This window comes from Saccopteryx leptura, chromosome 4 (genome assembly GCF_036850995.1).
Source record: "Saccopteryx leptura isolate mSacLep1 chromosome 4, mSacLep1_pri_phased_curated, whole genome shotgun sequence".
In the NCBI taxonomy this organism is placed as follows: domain Eukaryota; kingdom Metazoa; phylum Chordata; class Mammalia; order Chiroptera; family Emballonuridae; genus Saccopteryx; species Saccopteryx leptura.
In genome coordinates this window covers 188,795,634-188,817,275 of record NC_089506.1, presented here as the reverse complement: position 1 = coordinate 188,817,275, position 21,642 = coordinate 188,795,634, and the positions used below count along the sequence as shown (strand labels likewise).

Below are 21,642 nucleotides of genomic sequence, written 5' to 3'. Positions count from 1 at the left end.
GAGAGAGAAGGGGGGAGGAGCTGGAAGCATCAACTCCCAAATGTGCCTTGACCAGGCAAGCCCAGGGTTTCAAACTGGCGACCTCAGCATTTCCAGATCGACACTTTATCCACTGCGCCACCACAGGTCACAGTCTGGGGATTTTATAGAGCTAAAACTTGTAATCCAGTGCCACCTACTGGAAAAAATAGAAAAGTCTTTTGCAAGTATAACCAACACCTCATTTTTTTATTTGCTTGTGTGTGTGTGTGTGTGTGTGTGTGTGTGTGTGTGTGTGTGTGTGTGTGTGTGACAAAGGCAGAGAGAGAGACAAAGAGAGGAATAGATAGAAGCAGAAAGACAAAAAAGGAGAGAGATGAGAAACATCAATTCTTTGTTGCAGCTCCTTAGTTGTTTTTGATTATTTTCTTATGTGTGCCTTGACTGGGGGGCTACAGCAGAGTAAGTGATCCCTTGCTCAAGTGAGCAACCTTGGGTTCAAGCCAGTGATCTTGAGCTTCAAGCCAGTGACCATGGGGTCATGTTTATGATCCCACACTCAAGCTAGTGACCCACACTCAAGCTGGTGACCTCACACCCAAGCTTGATGAGTCCATGCTCAAGCCAGTGACCTCAGGGTTTCAAACCTGGGTCCTCTGAATCTCAATCTGATGCTCTATACACTGCACCACCACCCAGTCAGGCTGCTTGGGTTTTTTTGTTTGTTTGTTTTGATTTTTTTGTTTCTTGTAGTTTTTCTCTTTTTAAATTTATTTTATATTTCTAATTTTTATATTTTGGGTTTTTTTGTTTGATTTATTAACAATACCACTCTCAAATACTATCAAGGCAGAAAAAAAACTAGTACCATGACTAATGAAAAAAGAGACAATGTTCGGAAAGAAAATGAAAAATTTCCAGAAAGCAATCTCAATTACATGAAAACCTTGGAGTTAAATGATAGAGAATTCAAAATTGAAGTTCTAAAAATACTCAATAAGATGCAAGAAAACACTGATAGGCAATTTAAGGAAATCAGAAAATAAAATGAATGGTTTAAAAACTGAAATGAAGCCTGACCAGGCAGTAGTGCAGAAGATTGAGCATCAGACTTGGATGCAAAGGACCCAGGTTCAAAACCCTGAGGTCACTGGCTTGATTATGGGCTCATCTTGTTTGATCAGAGGCTCACCAGCATGCGAGAGGTGTTGCAGGTTTGAGCTTGGGATCATAGACATGACTCCATGGTTGCTGGTTTCAACACAAAGGTCACTGGCTTGAAGCCCAAGGTTACTGGCTTGAGCCCAAGGTCACTGGCTTGAGCAAGGGATCATTCACTCTGCTATAGCCCCCTAGTCAAGGCACATATGAGAAAGCAATCACTGAACAACTAAGGAGCTGCAATGAAGAATTGATGTTTCTCATTTCCCTCCCTTCCTGTCTGTCTGTCCCTATCTGTTCCTCTCTCTGACTCTCTCTCTGTCTCTGTCAAAAAGAAATGACAGAAATGAAGAACTCAATACATGAATTGAAAAATGAGCTAGCTAGTTTGGCTAATAAAACAGTCCAGATAGAGGAGAGAATCAGTGACATCAAAGACTGGCAAGTAGAAATAATATGAAGGGAAGAAGAGAAAGACTCAAGAATTAAAAGATATGATAGAGCAGTGGTCCCCAACCTTTTTTGGGCCACGGACTGGTTTAATGTCAGAAAATATTTTCACAGACCGACCTTTAGGGTGGGATGGATAAATGCACAAAATAAAATTATGTGACCAGCATAAAAACTGTGGTATTTTTACATATAATTGTCGAACTTACGAGACAAGCATCAAGAGTGAGTGTTAGATGGATGTAACAGAGGGAATCTGGTCATTTAAAAAAAAATAAAACATTGTTCAGACTTAAATATAAATAAAACAGAAATAATGTAAGTTATTTATTCTTTCTCTGTGGACTGATACCAAGTGGCCCACGGACCAGAATCGGTCCATGGCCTGGGGTTTGGGGACCTCTGTGATAGAGCTCTATGACAACTGCCTGATATCACCAGAAAGAGCAATACAAGAATAATGAATATATCAGAAGAACAAGAGAGGGAGAAGGGAATGAAGAGCCTATTCAAACAAATAATTGATGAGAACGTTTCAAGCCTATGAAAAAGTTATATCCTTGAATCCAAGAAGCAAACAGGACACTGAATTACCTCAACCCAAACAGGTCTTCTCCAAGGCACATTGTAATAAAACTGTTAAAAATCAATGACAGAGAAAGAATCCTCAAGGTAGCTAGGGGAAAATAGAACATAATATATAAAAGAAGTCCCATCAGGTTATCATCAGACTTCTCAGCAGAAATTCTACAAGCCAGAAGAGAGTGAACCCAAACATTCAAAGTACTGAGAGGAATTACCAGCCAAAAATACTATACCCATCAAAGTTATCTTTCAAATATGAAGGAGAAATAAAAACTTTTCCAGACATACAAAAGCTGAAGGAATTTATCACCAGAAACCCCCATTGCAGGAAATAGTCACGGAGGTTATTCTACTGGATACAAAGAACAACACAACACAAAACTACAAGTAAAAGCTCCAAAAAGGTTACAATATAAAGAAAGCTAATCTGTGACAACAAAAACATAAAAGGGAGAGAATAAAGGTCTGAAATAGCAAAGGAGGATCTATGTCAGAAGCACTCATAGACAAAGGACTTTTGTATATATAAAAAATTTTTTCTTAATAACTTAATGGTAACCACCGACAAAAAAAAATACTGAAACAGCTTAAAAAAGAGTAAATGGGGAAAGAAGCATGGAATACCACCAAACAAAAACAACTGACAGAAATACAAAACAGAAGAACCAAAGGAGACACAGAGCTACCAGAAAATAAAACAAAATGGCTACAGGAAATCCTCAAGAGTCAATAATTAGTCTAAATGTAGATCAGCTGAACTCCCCAATAAAGAGGCACAGAGTAGCAAATTAAATCAAAAAGCAAAACCCAATTATATGCTGCATCCAGGAGACACATCTAAGCTACAAGGACAAAAGTAGACACAAAGTAAAAGATTGGAAAAGGATTCTCTAAGCAAATAATACCCAAAGAAAAGCAGGCATAGTCATACTTATATCTGACAATACTGACTACAAGACAACAAAGGTAACAAGAGACAAAAATGAACATTTCATAATAACAAAAGGGACACTATATTAAGAAGCCATACCACTTCTTAATGTATATGCACTGAATCAGGGAGCAACAAAATATATAAGTCACCTACTAACAGATTTAAAAATAGAAACAGACAGAAAACACAATCATAGTTGGAGAGCTCAACACAACACTGACACTTTAGATAGATCATCCAAACAAAATCAATAAAGAAATATCAACCTTAATGACACACTATGCCTGACCAGGCAGTGGCATAGTGGATAGAGCATCAACCAGGGATGCTGAGGACTCAGGTTCAAAATCCCAAGGTCGCCAGCTTGAGCATGGGCTCATAGACATGACCCCATGTATGTTGGCTTGAGCCCAAAGGTTGCTGGCTTGAAGCCCAAGATTACTAGCTTGAGCAAGGGGTCAGTGGCTCAGTTGGAGCATCCTGGTCATGGTACATATGCTAAAGCAATCAATAACAAACAACTAAAGTGCCGCAACTATAAATTGATGCTTCTCATCTCTCTCTCTACCTGTTTGTCTGTCTGTCTGTCTCTCTCTCTAAAAAACAAAATAATACACCAAAAATAACAAAAAGAAACAAACAAAAAAAAAAAAAGAAAGAAAATGACACATTAGACCAAATGGACATATAGACATTTACAGAACATTTTATCTCAGAACATTGGATTATACATTCTTTTCTAGTGTGCATGGAGCATCCTCAATGATAGCCCATATGTTGGGCTACAAAACTAGCCTCAACAAATTCAAGAAGATTGAAATTATACCAAGCATATCTTCTGACCAAAAGCCCTTAAATTAGAATTTAACTGCAAAAAGGAAGTAAAGAAACCCACAAAAATGTGGTAATTAAACAACATAATATATCAGAACTTCTGAGATGCAGTGAAAGCAGTAATAAGAAGAAGTCTATATCATTACATGCTTATATAAAGAAAAAGAGAGATCCCAGGCAAACATTACCTCTGAAAGAACTAGAGAAAGAAGAACAAAGGCCACCCAAAGTTAGCAGAAAAAAAGGAAATAATAAAAATTAGTGCAGAACTAAATGAAATGGAGAATAAAAAAACTATAGAAAAAATAATACAACAAAAAGCTGGTTCTTTGAAACAATCAATAAATGACAAACCCCTGGCTATCTTCACCAAGGAAAAAATAAATGACTCATATAAACAAAATCCAAATTGAAAGAGGAATAATTACTACAGATACCATAGATATACAAAGGATCATACTAGAATACTATGAAAGATTATATGCCAACGAATTCAACAGTCTAGAAGAAATGCATAAGTTCCTAGAACTATACATCTCCTAACTTGATTCACAAAGTAGCAAAAAAGCTAAATATATGAATAAACATGAGGAAATAGAAACAACTGTCAAAAACTTCCCCCCAAATAAAAGCCCAGGTCTTCCAAAGAATTGAAGAAGAGGCATATGCCTTAACACATTTTATGAGGCCAACATAACCTTGATACTAAACCCTGGCAAGGACAACACAAAAAAAGAAAAGTACAGACCAATATCTCTAATGAATACAGATGCAAAAATCTTAAAGAAAATACTAGCAAACCAAATACAACAATTCACTAAAAAGATAATAATACATCACAATAAAACGAGATTTATTCCAGGAGCACAAGGATGGTTCAACATATGCAAATGAATCAATGTAATACACCACATCAACAATACAAAGGACAAAAATAATATCCTATCAATATATGCAGAAAAGGCATTCAATATGCTATAACATCCATTTATGTTTAAAACACTCAATAAAATGTGTATAGGCCTGACCAGGTTGTGGTGCAGTGCATAGAGCGTCGGACTGGGATGCAGAGGACCCATGTTCGGGAACCCGAGGTCACCAGCTTGAGCGCGAACTCATCTGATTTGAGCCAAGTTCACCAGCTTGGACCCAAGGTCGCTGGCTTGAGCAAGGGGTTACTCAGTCTGCTGTAGCCCCCCGGTCAAGGCACATACGAGAAAGCAATCAATGAACAACTAAGGTGTCACAACGAAAAACTAATGATTGATGCTTCTCATCTCTCTCCGTTCCTGTCTGTCTGTCCCTGTCTATCCCTCTCTCTGACTCTCTCTCTCTGTCTCTGTAAAAAAAAAAAAATGTGTATAGAAGGAAATTATATCAATATAATAAAGGCCATATATGACAAATCATCAGCCAAAATCATACCAAATGGTGAAAAACTGAAAGCTTTTCTTCTAAAATCAGGAATAAGACAAGGATGCCCACTCTTTTCACTCTCATTCAATATAATACTGGAAGTCTTAACCAGAGCAATTAAGCAGGAGAAAGAAGTAAAAGGCATCCATATTGGGAAAGAAGTAAAGGTATCACATTTTGCAGATGATGTAATGCTGTATATAGAAAACCCCAAAGTCTCCACTAAAAAACTATTAGGAACAATAAACAAATACAGTAAAGTCGCAGGATACAATTGATATGTTTTCTTATACCTAACAATGAAATTTCAGACAATGAATTGAATGAAACAATCCCTTTTTATAACTGCAACAATAACAAGAACAAAATTCTTAAGAATAAGCTTAACAAAGGATATGAAGGACCTATATAATGAAAATTGCAAAGCATGATTAAAAGAAATCGAAAAAGATACAGTGAAATGGTAAAATATTTCATGCTCGTGGATCAGAAGAATCAACATTGTTAAAATGGCCATATTACCCTAATCAATCTATAAATTTAATGCAATCCCAATGGCATTTTCAAAAGAAATGGAGCAAAAATAATCACCAGATTTGTATGGAACCATAACAGACCCAAGTAACCAATGCAATTCTGAGAAAAAAATAATGAAGCTGGAGGTACCATACTACCTGACTTCAAATTATACTGTAGAGCCACAAAAATGAAAACAGCATGGTATTGGAAGAAAAACAGACATACAGACCAACGGAAAGGAATTGAGAGCTCAGAAATAAAACCACATGTATATGGACAAATAATCTTTGACAAAGGAGCCAAAAACACACAATAGAGAAAAGAAAACCTCTTCAATAAATGGTGCTGGAAAAGTTGGAAAGCTACATGCAAGAGAATGAAACTTGACTGCAGTTTGTCTCCCTGCACAAAAATTAACTCAGTATGAATTAAACACCTAAATACAAGATCTGCAACTATAAATTACATAGAAAAAAACATAAGTACTAAATGTATTGACCTTGGCTATAGAGAACATTTTATAAGTTTGACCCCAAAGGCAAGAGAAATAAAGGCAAAAATAAATTAATGGGACTATATAAAACTAAAAAGCTTCTGCACAGCCAAAGAAATCAATAACAAAACAAAAAAGCAACCATCCAAATGGAAGCTGATATTCACAAATAACAGTTCTGATGAGGGCTAAATATCCAAAATATGTAAAGATCTCACAAAGCTCAAAACCAAACAAGTAAACAATGCAATTAAAACATGGGTAGAGGACCTGAACAGACAATTCTCTCATGAAGGCATACAAACAATAAATAGATATATGAAAAGATGCTCATCTTCACTAGCTATTAGAGATATGCAAATCAAAATTATAATGAGATACCACCTCATACCTGTTAGGTTGGCTGTTATCAACAAGACAGGTAACAAGTGTCGGTGAGGCTATGGAGAATAAGGAACCCTCATTCACTGTTGGTGGAAATGTAAACTGGTATGGCCATTATGAAAGACAGTATGTCTGTTCCTCTAGAAATTAAGAATAGAGCTACCATATGACCCAGCAATTCCCCTACTGGGTAGCTACCAAAAAAACTCAACAACATTGGCTTGCGAAGACACATGTACCCCTATGTTTCATCGCAGCATTATTCACAGTGGCCAAGACATGGAAACAATCAAAGTGTCCCTTGATAGAGGATTGGATAAAGAAGATGTGATATATGTATATAATGGAATACTCTTCAGCCATAAGAAATGGTGACATATTGCCATTTACAACATGGATGGACCTTGAGATCATTATGCTAAGTGAAATAAGTAAATCAGAAAAAGCTAAGAACTGTATGATTTCACACATAGGTGAGATATAAAAATGAGACTTGACCATGGCTAGTTGACTCAGTGGATAAAGTGTCAGTCTGGAGTAAAAATGTCCCAGGTTTGATCTCTGGTCAGGGCACACATGAGAAACAACTATCTGCTTCTCTTCCCCTCCCTGTCTCCCTTCTTTCTCTCTTCCCTTTCCACAGCCAGGGGCTTGATCTGTCCAAGTGTCCACCCTAGGCACTGAGAATAACTTAGTTGGTCCAAGCGTCAACTTCAGGTGCTAAAAATAACTCGGCTGATTTGAGCATTGGCCCCAGATGGGAGTTGCCAGGTGGATCCCAGCCAGGGTGCATGGGGAGTGTCTATCTCCTTTTCATTCGCTTAAAACTCCATTTATCTCATGGACATAGATAAAAGTGAAGTGGTTACCAGGAAGAAGGGGTTAGGGGGAAAGGAATAAAGAAGGACAAATATACAGTGATGGAAAATGATTTCACTTTTGGTGATAGGCACCCAAAGCAATTAACAGTTCAAATGCTATAGAAATGTTTATCTGAAACGTACATGCTCTTTTTTTTTCTTTTTTGTGACAGAGACAGAGAGAGGAACAGATAGGGACAGACAGACAGGAAGGGAGAGAGATAAGAAGCATCAATTCTTTGTTGTGGCACCTTAGTTGTTTATTGATTGTTTTCTCATATGTGCCTTGACTGGGAGGCTACAGCAAAGTGAGTGACCCCTTGCTCAAGTCAGCGAACTTGGGCTTAAGCCAGCGACCTTGGGCTTCCAGCCAGTGACCTTTGGGTTCAAGCCAGCAACCATGGAGTCATGTCTATGATCCCATGCTCAAGCCAGTGACCCCTCTCTCAAGCTGGTGAGCCTGTGCTCAGGATGCCAACCTTGAGGTTTTGAACCTAGGTCCTCTGAGTCCCAGTCTGACACTCTGTCCACTGCACCACTGCATGGTCAGGCGAAACCTATGTACTGTTGTTGATCAATGTCACCTCATTAATTTAATTTCTAAATAAAAAAAGAAAAATTCATTCGTGGCATTTTTATACATCAATAATGAACTATCAGAAAGAGAAATTTAAGAAAACAATTCCATTTACTATTTTAAAAAAGAAAAGAAGTAAGCTACGTAGAAATAAATTTAACCAAGGAGGTAAAAGAACTGTATTTGGAAATGATAAGACACTGAAGAAAGTAATTGAGGAAGCTACAAATAAGTGGAAGCACATACTGTGTTCATGGATAGAGAAAACTAATACCATTAAAATGTCTATACTATCCAAGCAACCTACAGATGTAATACAATTCTTATTAAAATACCAATGGTGTATCAAACAGATCTAGACCAAATATTCTAAAAATGTATATGGAACCACAGAAGTTCCCAAAGAGCCACAGCAATCTTGAGAAAGAAAAATAAAGTTGGAGGTGTCATAGTATCTGATATCAAACTATACCGCAAGTCCATATTAATCAAAACAGCATGGTGTCGGCAAAAGAACAGGCATATAGATCAATGAAACAGAATGGAGAGCACAGAAATAAACATGCACCTTTATAGTCAATTTTATCTGGTAAAGGAGGCAAGAACATACGATGAGGTAAAGAAAGTCTCTTCAATAAAGGTGTTGTGTAAATTGAACAGATACATGCAAACAAATAAAACTGGACCACCAATTTGTATCATACAGAAGAATAAACTCAAAATGCACTAAAGACTTAAATATAAGTGGCAGAACCATAAAATTCCTAGAAGAAAAGATAGGTAGTAAAATTTCAGATACTTCTCATAGCAATATTTTTGCTGATATATCTCCTCAGGCAAAGGAAACAAAGGAAAAAAAAATAAACAAATGGCATTACATTAAACTAAAAAGCTTCTGTATAGTAAAAAAAACCATCAACAAAATGGAAAGGGAACCCACTGAATGAGAGAACATATTTGCCAATGATGCATTTGATAAAAGGTTAATTTCCAATATATATATTGAACTTATACTGCTCAACACCAAGAAGACAACCCAGTTAAAAAAATGTGCAAGGGACCTGAATAGACACTTCTTCAAGAGAACCTACAGATGGCCAATAGAAATATTTAAAAATGCTCAATGTCACTAATCATCAGAGAGATGCAAATTAAAATCACAATGAGATATCACCTCACACCTGTCAGAATGGCTATCATCAATAAATCAACAAGCAAGTGTTGGTGAGGATGTGGAGAAAAGGAAGCCCTCATGAACTGTTAGTGGGAATATATACTGGTGCAGCCACTGTGGATATAGTATGGAGTTTCCACAAAAAATTAAAAATGGAACTGCCTTTTGACCCAGCAATCTCACTTCTGGGAATATATGTGAAGAAACTTGAAACTCTGATTCAAAAGAATGTATGCATTCCTTTGTTCATTGCAGCATTTTTTTACAATAGCCATGATCTAGAACAGCCCAAGTGCTCATTAGTAGACGAGGGGATAAAAAGCTGTGGTACATTTACACAATGGAATACTACTCAGCTATTAAAAAAATAATGAAATCTTACCTTTTGTGTCAGCATGGGTAGACCTAGAGATTATTATGTTAAGTGAAATAAGCCAGGCAGAGAAAGGCAAATACCATAGATCTCACTTGTATGTGGAACCTAATGAGCAAAGTAACCTGACCAACAAAATAGAGGCATGGATACATGGAACAGACTGACAGCTGTCAGAGGGGAGGGGGGTTGGGGGGTGCTGAATGAAAGAAGGTGAAGGGATTAAGGGCAAACTATAGATATATGTTACACATAGACAGAGACAACAGTGTGGTGATAGCCAGAGGGAAAGGGTAGATGGAGGTGGACACAGGACAGCGGTTGGGGAATGGGGATGGAGAGAGACTGCTTGGGGCGATGGGCACATGATGCAGTTTTGTTGAATTGTACACTTGAAACTGATAGATACATGAATTTACCATAACTGCCCTTCTGCTGCTCTACTTGTCTATCTGACCCCACCCTTGCTTACTTACTATCGCCCCTGAAGCAGAAAAGGTCTAGAAAGCTGTTCAGCCGCCCTGAGGAGAAACGTTCCAAGAAGCTGATATCGTAAAACTGCAGAAGGGAGCATACCAAAACTGCTGACGCAACGCACACTTGCTCAAAACTCTACCTTAACCTTATAAAAAATTTGCCTCAGAATCTGTTTGGGTGCACTTCTCCTGAAGTAGTGCCCGGCAGGGTTCCTTTCTTCCTTTCAATAAAGCCTGTTACTCTGGTCTTTCGGACTCCCATGGATTCCAACAGAAACCTATATGGTTTTGTGAACCAATGCCATCCCCAGAAATTCAGTTTAAATATAAATATGCAAAAGACAATACCACTAAGGCTCAGCCATTACATTACTGTACTTATTTGTAGCAGGGTTGTTTTTTTTCTTGAAGAGAAGTTTGAGATCTTGGGTGTGTTCATAAAAGTAGGTCTTAGATTGTGGTTCCTGTGGGGACTCACAGGAAACAGGTTTAATTTGAGATTAGTGAACCTAACTGACTATCCCTGTGAGCTTTATTTCAGTTGGAGTGTTTGGTCAGACTTGATGTGGGCCCTTCCATCTGGGCTGTAGTTGAGACTTAGGACAATTGTCCCTCTAGGTTTTTAATTAGACCATTTCTCCTGGTTTAATTTGTTTGTGTTAGTAGTCTTTATTGTGGGCAGGTAGAATTTAGTTTCCATATTTCTGCAATGGTTTTTGTATTTGTCCTAGATTAATGATGTAAGACATCAGCTGGGAGATTTCGTCATCTAATAATAGGACAGACCTGAGAAAGGACCTGCCACAGGTGAGTTCAAAGGGGCTAATGTGTAATTTTCTTTAGGTACAGCATTCAGGGGTCCCCAAATTTTTTACACAGGGGGCCAGTTCACTGTCCCTCAGACCGTTGGTGGACTGCCACATACAGTGCTCCTCTCACTGACCACCAATGAAAGAGGTACCCCTTCCGGAAGTGTGGCTGGGGGCCAGATAAATGGCCTCAGGGGGCCGCATGCAGCCCGCGGGCTGTAGTTTGGGGACGCCTGCGAGTGTGTTCATGAGATTTATGCAAAGCATAGACACCCAAGACTGCGGTTTCTTGGCATAGCTTGGCTACAGTTATTTTTCAGGACTGAGCAGCTTTTTTCTAGCTTATTCGAGGATTTAGGTCTCCCTGAAGAGTGTAAGTGATAGTTGATGCTGAAAGCTTGATCCAGCTGTGGTGTAATTTTGGCTACAAAAGAGTGTCCATCATCATTCTGTAAGCATCTTGGTAGTCCAAACCCAGGGAAGATTTTTAAAATTTAAAATTTATTTATTTTTTACAGGGACAGAGAGAGAGTCAGAGAGAGGGATAGATAGGGACAGACAGACAGGAATGGAGAGAGATGAGAAGCATCAATCATCAGTTTCTTGTTGCGACACCTTAGTTGTTCATTGATTGCTTTCTCATATGTGCCTTGACCATTGGCCTTCAGCAGACCGAGTGACCCCTTGCTCAGGGACCTTAGGTCCGAGCTGGTGAGCTTTTTTTGCTCAACCCAGATGAGCTCGTGCTCAAGCTGGTGACATCGGGGTCTTGAACCTGGGTCTTCCGCATCCCAGTCCAACGCTCTATCCACTGCGCCACTGCCTGGTCAGGCAAGTTTTTCATTTTAGTAAGGACCTGGCTATTTTAGTAGCTTTTTCTGTTTTGATAAGAAAGGCTTTAATCCATTGGTGAAAGGGTTTACAAATACTAACAAATACTTCATTCTAACTTTAGGGGGCAGCCTGAGTATCATCAATTTGCCAGTCCTTTCCAGAATATGTCTTCTTGATGTAAACACAACATCAAGAGGAAAGGAAGAGGGAGGTGGCTGGTTATTTTTTAACTAACAGGTCACTTCCTTTACAGTTTTTTGGTCTCCCTGCTGTTTCTGTTTCATAAACAGTGGGGAGACCAGGATGGCAAGAGCATTGCTCCCCAAGTGGGTGTCATCACGGAACGTTTTGATTTATTTCCATTTTAAGATTTGAGGTAATAAAAGCTTATTATCACTTGATATTCAGCCTTCTGGGTTTCTAGAGAATCCATTCTTTAAGGCCCAAGAGACCTCTTCTGTGGTGTAAGAGGGGCCTTCTGGGGGCAGAGGGAGGTTGGGGAGCAAAGCTGCCATTAGAGTAATTGATGAAGACTATTCTACTATCTTAGCTGCCAGATCTGCTAATGTATTGCCTTTGATTGCGTCTGTGTTCGCCTTTTGGTGGCCCCAGCAGCCCATCATTGCTATCTTCTTGGGGAAGTGTTATAACTGCAAAGAGTTCTAAAATTTCTTTATGGTGTATTATGGGGTAATTTTTAGACATGAAAAGTCCGCTTTCTTTCCAAATAGAAACATGGGCATGTGATATTAGAAACCCATACTTGTTTTAAGTGAGAGGAGGGGAGGTAGTGAGACTCACGCATGCACCTCGATGGGGATCCACCTGGCAACCCCGTCTGGGGCTGTTGCTTGAATCAATCTCAGCTCCCAGGGCCCATGTTTGAATTTATAAAGCCACTGGCTGCGGGAGGGAAAGAGAGAGAAGTGGAGAGGTTGGAGTGGAGAAGCAGATGGGCACTTCTCTCGTGTGCCCTAACTGGGAATCAAACCCGGGACATCCATATGCTGGGCTGAGGCTCTATCCACTGAGCAAACCTGTATGGCTGTAACCCATACTTTGAGTCAGTACAGATATTTACTTGGAGGTTTTTTCCTAAGGCATTAGTGAGTATTATAAGTTCAGATTTTTTGGGTCAAAGTGGTAGCGGACAGGAGTTTTGTCTTTATTGTTTATTGAAGACTGACCTTGCCTTTTTTACTGTATTTTGTATAAAACTATTGCCACCCATAAAACATTCTGCTTCAGGGTTAGGTCAGGTTTCACCTTTTAAGTCAGGCATGTACTTGTTAAACAGTTTCTGTGCATTGGTGTGTGACTTGGGTTTCTTTGTTTATTGTTAGAAGGACAGAAGGATTGAGAGTTGGCAAACCTTTATGGTTAATTCAGGAGAATCATGGAGGAGAGGCTAATATTTATTTAGCCTTTCCTCCCTTGAGCCATTAATGACCTTTTATTTCTAACACACCTTGTATCTGATGGGAGGTTTGAACTCTTTGTGTTTGCCCTGGGAAAAATTATTATGCTCTCTTATTGTTGCAGGAGCAAAGAAGCGACTCCCAGAAGATGCTGTCAAGTGTAGAGGAAGGGAGGTTTATTAGCTGTCAGAGCAGTGTGACTCAAAAAGGGCAACAAAACATGAGAAGTTAGTTTTTCTGAGTCTTATATACCTTTACAGCTTTAGCTTTCATGTGACAAGTGCCTGATTTCTTTGACTTCTTTGCCTGAAGACTTACGTGAGTCCCTTGTGTCTCTGGGAGGGGAAAGAGTCTGAGAGGAGGCTTTGTTCGTTTGTCCTTGACTATTCACATACCCCATTTTTCTTGCTTGTGTTGCAAGTTATTTCAGAGAGCTGATAAAGGGCTGCACAGCTGTGGTTTGTTACTTTTCAAACTTAGCCCTTTCTCCCTTCTTCCCTCATTCCCTCCTTTGACACTCCAGAATTTTCTTTCATACTGGATTCTCATTATTTTCATCTGGACTCTGAAGAAGAGCTTGGTAGTGGTGAGTAAAAATGAGCTATTTCTTCTTATATATAGCTCTTCTTCCAGCTGAAGGACCTACACCCTCTGACTGAATGACTTACAGCTGTACATGTATTAAACCTTAGTGTAACCTAACCAGGGTTTCCTTTGACCCTAGTTTGGGCTATTCTTGGTCTATCTATTTTCCTTACCATGTTACTGTTACTTTTACTTCAAACACTATTGATAGTGGGTGGGGGGATCTGTAGGGTTATAACAAATATAGGGCTGGTTATTTCCTGGGCACCTAGTGAATATTGGGTCTGATTATATGTACAGGTCCTTTTTGTGTGTGTGTGACAGAGAGGAAGAGAGAGAGAGAGAGACAGAGAGAGGAACAGATAGGGACAGACAGACAGGAAGGGAGAGAGATGAGAAGCATCAATTCTTCATTGCAGCTCCTTAGTTGTTCTTTGATTGCTTTCATATGTGCCTTGTTGGAAGTGGGGTGGGGCTACAGTAGAGCAAATGACCCCTTGCTTAAGCCAGCAAGGTTGGGCTCAAGCCAGCTACCATGGGGTCATGTCTATGATCTCATTCTTGAGCCAGAGATGCCATGCTCAAGCTAGTGAGCACGCACTCAAGCCGGATGAGGCTGTGCTCAAACCAGCGATCTTGGGGTTTGAACCTGGGTCCTCTGTGGCCCAGTAAGATGCTCTATCCACTGTGCCACTGCGTGGTCAGGCAGTATAGGTCTCTTTTTAAGTTTTTTTATACTCATAGAAACTGTAGAATAGCAGAGTGGTGGAAACTCTCTGGCCTTCTTTGGTGACATAGACATAATTTACAGTCCTCTGCCCTGATTTTCCCCCCTCTCCTACAGTCTGATTATAAGGAGCCCCACAATGAGGTTCCTCAGACTTCAGCTGTGCATTGACCAGCCAGCTTCCAGTTTGTAGCTGGAGCAGGGCATGTTCTTTTTAATGTCAGCTTACAAGGGTTGGCAGGGTTCATCTCTGCTGTCCACAAAGGTATCTCCATAGGGATTGCCGGCTTTAGCCAGCTGTGGTGAATCCAGGCAGGTATGTCTTCTACCTTGGTAGTGATAGGAGTGGTCAGGATTACAGTGTAGGGTCCCTTCCACTTGGGCCAGAGGGGAGCTGATTCCAATCTTTGACCCACACTTGATCTCCAGGGGAAAATGAATGAACGTGAGCAAACAGACTGATTGGAGCCCTTTCTAACATCCAGTTGGAAATGGTTGTGGCCACTTTGCCCAAAGCCTCTAACTGCCTGTGTAGCTCTGTCTCTCCCAGCTCCTGGGGAGACGGGAGGTGTCCCTGGCAAGCTACATAATATTGAGGGAGGCCTTATATAATACCCCATAAGGTGAATATCTGGTGTTTTTGGATGGAGTGCACCGGATTTTAAACAATATTGAAGGTAGGTCTTGCAGTCATTTGAGACCTGCTTCCTGACATAACTTGTTAAGTCCTAACTTTTAGGTTCTTTTTGTGCGTTCCACCTTCCCCAAACTCTGAGGCCTGTATGCCTTGTAAAGTTTCTGAGTGATGCCTAAGGCCTGAGCTGTCTCTTGTACTACTTTAGCCACAAAGGGAGGGGCCTTTGTTAGAGCCTATCTGAAGTGGCATTCCAAAACTTGGAATGACTTTTTTAAGCAACGCTTTTGTTACTTCTCTGGCCTTTTCAGTCTGGGTAGGGTAGACTTCTTCCCATCCTGAGTAGGTGCATACTAGCACCAATAAGTACCAGCAGCCTTGCCTTTAGGGCATTTCTGTGAAATCCACTTGCACATCTTCAAAGGGTGTTGCCCCATAAGACTGGATACCAGGGGTCACTGAGGGTCCTTGTCTTGCACTGTTCTGTTGGCAGGCTGGGAAGCTGACTTCCTCGGCCAGAGTTACTAGGAGAGGGATGTAGAAATATCTCCTTAGCAGTTTTTCTGTCTATTTTTTGTCCTAAATGAGTGGCCATGTGCAGTGCCAGGACTACTGCTGGTCCAGTCCTAAAAAATGGGGAACTACAACTCTACCATATGGCAGTTGTATCCAGCCATCTTTTAGTTCTTTTGCCCCTCTCCTTTTTTATTTCCCTTCAGAGTATTTGGGCACAAGGTCCAGGGCCCATGGGATGAGAGGGGCCATGGTGGCCTTGTGATAGGGAAGAGTAGAGGCCCTCTTTGCCTCAGGATGTGTTCTGACATTTAGGGAGGCAGGCATGGTGAGCCAATAAGAGCCTTTTGCATTTATCAGAGTCACTACAGCATATGGCACCTGCACCTTTAAGTCTTGTCGTAAAGTTAATTTGTCTGCCTCTTGTACTAACTGTTGTTGTGAGTCAGGGGTACAGAGAGAGAAATCAGTAGATGAAATATTCATGAACTAGCAAAGGACCACTGCTCACTCAGGCAAATGGTGACGAGTTCACACTGTGTCCTATTTTTATTCACAAGATTTCAAAAAGCTCGTTTACTTAGAAATTGGCATAGCATCAAGCATAACCTTTACTTAAAGATACATGGAATACATCTGCATGATAGCTTAATAACAATACAATATCAAAAAGCATTAACTGTTATTGTTTCTATGGTTCCCACAACATTCCTCTCTTTATCGCAAGGAATAGCCTTGAAGGAAGTAGTAAAAGCTTATGAGAATGTTTTACTGAGAAGAGAGTCTAGCAACCGCTTTCGGTCACATAGACTTGTTTCAGTGACTCACCTTCAAATCACAAAACAATTCTCTTGGCAAAACATTCTTTTCTTGTTGGCTGTGTTCCCATTCAAGGTCATGCAATGGATTATTCCACTATATTTCCCATTTTTTTGTTTATGCTGAATGTTATGAAGCATTACAGAAAACACAGCCTTCTGTCATTCATCCCTTATTTCTCTTGCTTTGATTCATTGACAGACTATATATAAAAGTAAACATAGAAAACATAGAATTAATACTATTATAAAAAGTCCCACAGGCCTGATCTGTGGTGGCACAGTGGATAAAGCGTCGACCTGGAAATGCTGAGGTCGCCGGTTCGAAACCCTGGGCTTGCCTGGTCAAGGCACATATGGGAGTTGATGCTTCCAGCTCCTCCCCCCTTCTCTCTCTCTGTCTCTCTCTCGCCCTCTCTCTCTCCTCTCTAAAAAAAAAAAAAAAAGAATAAATAAAAATAAAAAGTTCCACAGTGGATCCCCAAAATCCTTTAATATATTCAATAGGATTTAATTGTGATAAATTATCCATTAATTCCTTCAATATAGGTTGACCTGTTAGAATTTTTATTTTTTTTGAAAAGCTTCATGAATATGTCTTTGTAATTTAATGATTTCTTTAGTTATATTATCATGATTTAACAAATGCTTTTTAACATTTTCCTAAGGGAAATAAGTATAATTTTAAGGAATAGGGGTAACACAAAAGGTAGTTACATTCTAATCACATCTTAGCTTAATTTTTCTTTGCAGGCTAACAATTTGATCTCTTAACATAATCATAATTTGTTCTAAATCATTAACTTTAGTATTAATGTTACTATCTATACGTTATTGAGAAGTCCACGGTTGTTCAGAATCTTCATGCCATTTTTGTACAAGGTCCACAGTCTGTATACTTTGCTGTAATGGAACTCCAGATACAGCAGCTGTGGTGGTTACAGCTATTAGTCCTATAATGATGGTGATACTCAGTCCAACTAGTCTCTTGGTTCACTTCAAGGACTTAATAAGATGTTTTAATAGCATCATGGAAGGGGAACCCTGCCACATCCGATGCATCTGTACTGGAATCCAGACTTCTGTTCGGGTTCTTAAAATGTAAAGACTTTGACTATTTTCATTAAAAAGAATAGAAGAGTTAATACATGTATAAAAAGCACACTTATTGCAAGTTATTGAATACTTTTCAGCTATCTATTTGGTTTCACCTATAATAAACATATAAGGCAATCTAACACAAGCAGATATGAAATGTGTTTCATTCTTCTTAAAAATTAACATAATATGATTAAAAAATAATTTCTCCAGGTTTTTCCTTTCTATGCTGACATATGTTTAAGTGCTTTGGCTACTTTCCACAAATGATATTGTATAGGAACAAATTTTATATGTAAGGAGCTCGAGGTGACATCCCTCCTCCATACTGTATGATAGTATGATTACTTTGGCCACCAGCTGTAATTAAACCATTATTATTATGCCACCTTAAATCAGCACCCTGCCCTTTAACTTGGGCAGAACTATGAGAGCTTTAATCTATGACATTTCATGTACAGATGTATTACTTTTAAATCCGTATCCTTGTAACAAACATCTTTTTCCTTCTCCTTTATTGTTATTTTTGACAATAGAGAGCCAAGCTTGAGCTTCTATTTATAAAACAATGTGGCTCATGTCTTATACATATAGGTAATCCCTCAACTCCTGTTGTATAATTTTCTAATTTTATGCCTTCTTCCGAAGGTGCTAAGAGACCTCTATCATTAAAAGGTCCTGGAAGCCAGTTAGAGTCATTAACAAAAATAGGAAAGGCATTATCTTCCTAATGAATAGCTCTACTTAATGGAGGATTAGGGACATATGCCTAATAACTAAAATTTTCAGCTCTCCTTACCAGAATTGTTACCAAAGCAATCATTGCTAAAAACAGGTTAGTAGCATTTTCTTCTTTTCTAGTAGCTTGTAGCATCTTTTTACCATTAAAGGTCAGCTTTTTAAGTTGATCCTAACTTGGTATTTTAGACTTTTCAATACCAAGCAGCAGCACCTTTAAGGTTCTTCTTTCGAAATTCATTCCTTCCATCTCAGCAATAGGCAGATATTGAAAGAGTCTGTTGTTCTTATTCGTGTTGTTAGTTTAATTCTGTGAGCAGGAATCCAAAAGACTTCACCGGATTCTGCAATGACACAAGCAAACTCTCTTCCTCCCCAATGTTGCACTACACTAGGTACCTATTGATCCAACTCATTTTTATAATGCACAGGTTGATTAATCTTAGAACTGTTATGTTTTGTCCAATGTCTGTCTGCAGCAGTCAAATTATCTTCTCTTGTATTTAAAAAATTTAAAGTAAATAAAGTTTTGTATAACATAAGTCTAGGAGATAATCTTCCTTCTCTCTCATTTTTGTTTAAGTCACATATTTTTCAGAGTGCAATTACTGCGTTCAATAATCGCTTGTCCTTGTGGATTATAGGATCAAATTTATTTACCAAATAATACCAATTATTGAACTAGTAGTATGTTTAATATTCTAAAATGCTAAGAATTGTTAAAATTTAGCAGATGTATAGGCAGGACTATTGTCAGTTTTAATTGCTTTAGGAATGCCTATAACATTAAAAGCTTCAATAAGATGTTGAATGACACAATCAGCCTTTTCTCTAGGCAGAGGTGTGACCTATTGAAAGAAAGAGTAAATATCAATAAAACTGTATATAAGATAGTTTTCTAAAAGAAGAAATATGAGTAATATCTATTTGTTACAGGTTATTACTGTGTTGTCCTCTAAGATTCATTCCTCTTGTTAATGGAGGAGCATTTATAATACTATACTGAGGACAATTTCTAACAATATTCCAAGCTTCTTGCCTGGTCATTTAAAATTTTTGCATTAAACCTTTTCTATTTGTATGAGTCTTTGTATGAAATTTAGTAGCTATTTCTATTGATTTAATGAGTAATTGATTAACTTTATTATTTGTAGTAGACATAGGTCCTGGTAAAGCTGTATGAGAACAAATATGAGTTACATAGACAGGTGAATTTTGTTTTTACAACAGAAGTTGTAACTCTTGAAACAATTTGTGCAGTCTAGAACTATCAATTGAAATATAAACAGTTTCTATACGTTTAACTATATTTGGTCATAGTCTACATATTGTGAATCAGTAACAATGTTAATAGGACAGGGTGTTTGAATTTTGTCTTCAGCTATAATTAAACTATACTGATTTAAGGTTTCAGAAGTATCTTTAAGGATGACTGAAAGTTCAGCATTATTTTCACAAGCTATTAATATGTCATCTATATAATGGATTATTAAAGATTGAGGATATTTCTGACAAATTTTTTCTAAAGGCTGATTTACATAATGTTGATACAGTGTTGGGCTATTCAACATTGCTTGTGGAAGTAATATAAACTTAGTAAGAATAGTTAGTTCTGCTTATTGTCATAGACATAACAACTAGCATTGTTAGAAACAGAGTTAAAGATGTTTTTGAAGTTTTAGTCTTAATTAAAACATTTTTTGCCTTCTGGGTAAGTTTATTTAATTGTCAAACCTCCTTTTTTTCTATTTCTGACTTATGCCAAGGCTTCAATCTTCTGGAAGGTATCTACTGGTCTCCCGTATTTGTGGAGATAAGAGCAAATCCTCACTCCTATATATTGCCTACATCGCTGTTGTAAATTAGCAAACTGTCGATCTAAAAAGTTCATCTTGTGTAATATTAATAAGAGGGTTAGCATTAGCATTCTAATTAGCTTGAATACAAGCCTGATTCTTCTATTAAGTCATAAATTGTAACTCTTTCGCTTTTGAAAGAACAGTCCAAGCTAACATTTCTAAATTTTTTGAGACAAAACATTCAGAGTCTATGAAGGAGAATAGTTCCTGCATATAAAGACAGTTAGTTCTATACTGGGAGCAAGTTGTTTTTAACTCTTTAAGAGCTTTGACAGAAATTTGGTCATAGTGAGTATAAAAAACTCCTTGTCAGAAAGTTTAGACTGTAATTTAAAAAGTTGCTCTTTTAATTATTTATAAGATAAATTTTTTTTTTTTATCAGAGGCCAAATGACCCTTGTTATTTTCCTATTGTAAAAAAGATCTTAGAGCTTTGTTAGGGACTTTCCCTAAGCCTTGTAGCTTAGTGACTACTGCCTAAGTGGGCTAAAAAGAAAAATAATGTTGTTTAGCAGTAAGAGATGCATCAGTGTCTATATCTAAAAGTCTTCTGTATTGTTAAGTCTATTATAGGACATCAGAGGAACTAAATTCCTGCTTTTCTCTGTGCCTCTTTTTTCAGGATGCGGCCTTACAAGCAGCCAACTGCCTGAAGCAGCTTGAGATAAATTTTTAAAATGACTTAATTTTACTTAATTCCTTAGTTTTACAGATTTGAGCATATTTTTACACACAAACAAGACGATTTTCAACACAGAAACACAAGTATAAAATATAACTTTAATTAATCCTAATACTTGAATTCTTATTTGATTTCAAACTTTGAATATACCTTACAATGTATTAACCAAATTAGCAAGTCTTAAGGATCCATATTCCATTCAATTTAAATTTAAATGAGCATTCCTTATAACTTCTAATTTTAAAGCAAAAAATATATGGATAAAACTTTTTTTCAATATAGAAGCCAGCATTTTTAATTTTTGCATATAAACACTTAAATCAGGCCTTAAAAATCACATTTTAGACAACATCAAACAAAAACTAAACAAAAGTTAGAATCAAACAAACCAGACCAGACAAACCAAAGAGAAACTGCTCTGGATTTCAGAGCAGTCAGTCTAGAAAGATGCCTGCCTGATTTTAATCAGGGCATTTTCTGCTAGAGGGACTGATGATGGATGGGACTAAACAAAATTTCCCCAAGGAAATTCTCTTGGCAGCTGCTGGGATATTTTCTATAGTCAGATCCAACACATGTCCCCTGCCTCAGTTTCCAGGCAAAGAATAAGAAAGAAACAAAATGATAGCTCAGAAGACTGTAGCTAAAACACCAAAGAAAATCAGTGTGTGTGTGTGTGTGTGTGTGTGTGTGTGTGTGTGTGTATTTATTT

General features: G+C 38.2%; 1 protein-coding gene across 6 annotated transcripts in view; it reads left to right on the top strand.

Moving 5' to 3' along the window:
• Positions 1 to 21,642, top strand: part of LOC136403474 (NXPE family member 3-like) — a 172,927-nt gene that overhangs the window by 103,797 nt on the left and 47,488 nt on the right. Inside the window, exon 1 of one of the 6 annotated variants that reach the window (XM_066382235.1) lies at positions 12,150 to 12,234. The exons of 1 other annotated variant lie outside the window; for it this stretch is intronic. The gene's annotated coding sequence lies outside the window, so the exon portion shown is untranslated. Of the gene's footprint in view, positions 1 to 12,149; positions 12,235 to 13,485; positions 13,595 to 13,827; positions 13,863 to 21,642 lie in introns of those variants that run through there. 4 more of the 6 variants (XM_066382239.1, XM_066382234.1, XM_066382237.1 and 1 more) reach the window with 4 other exon arrangements.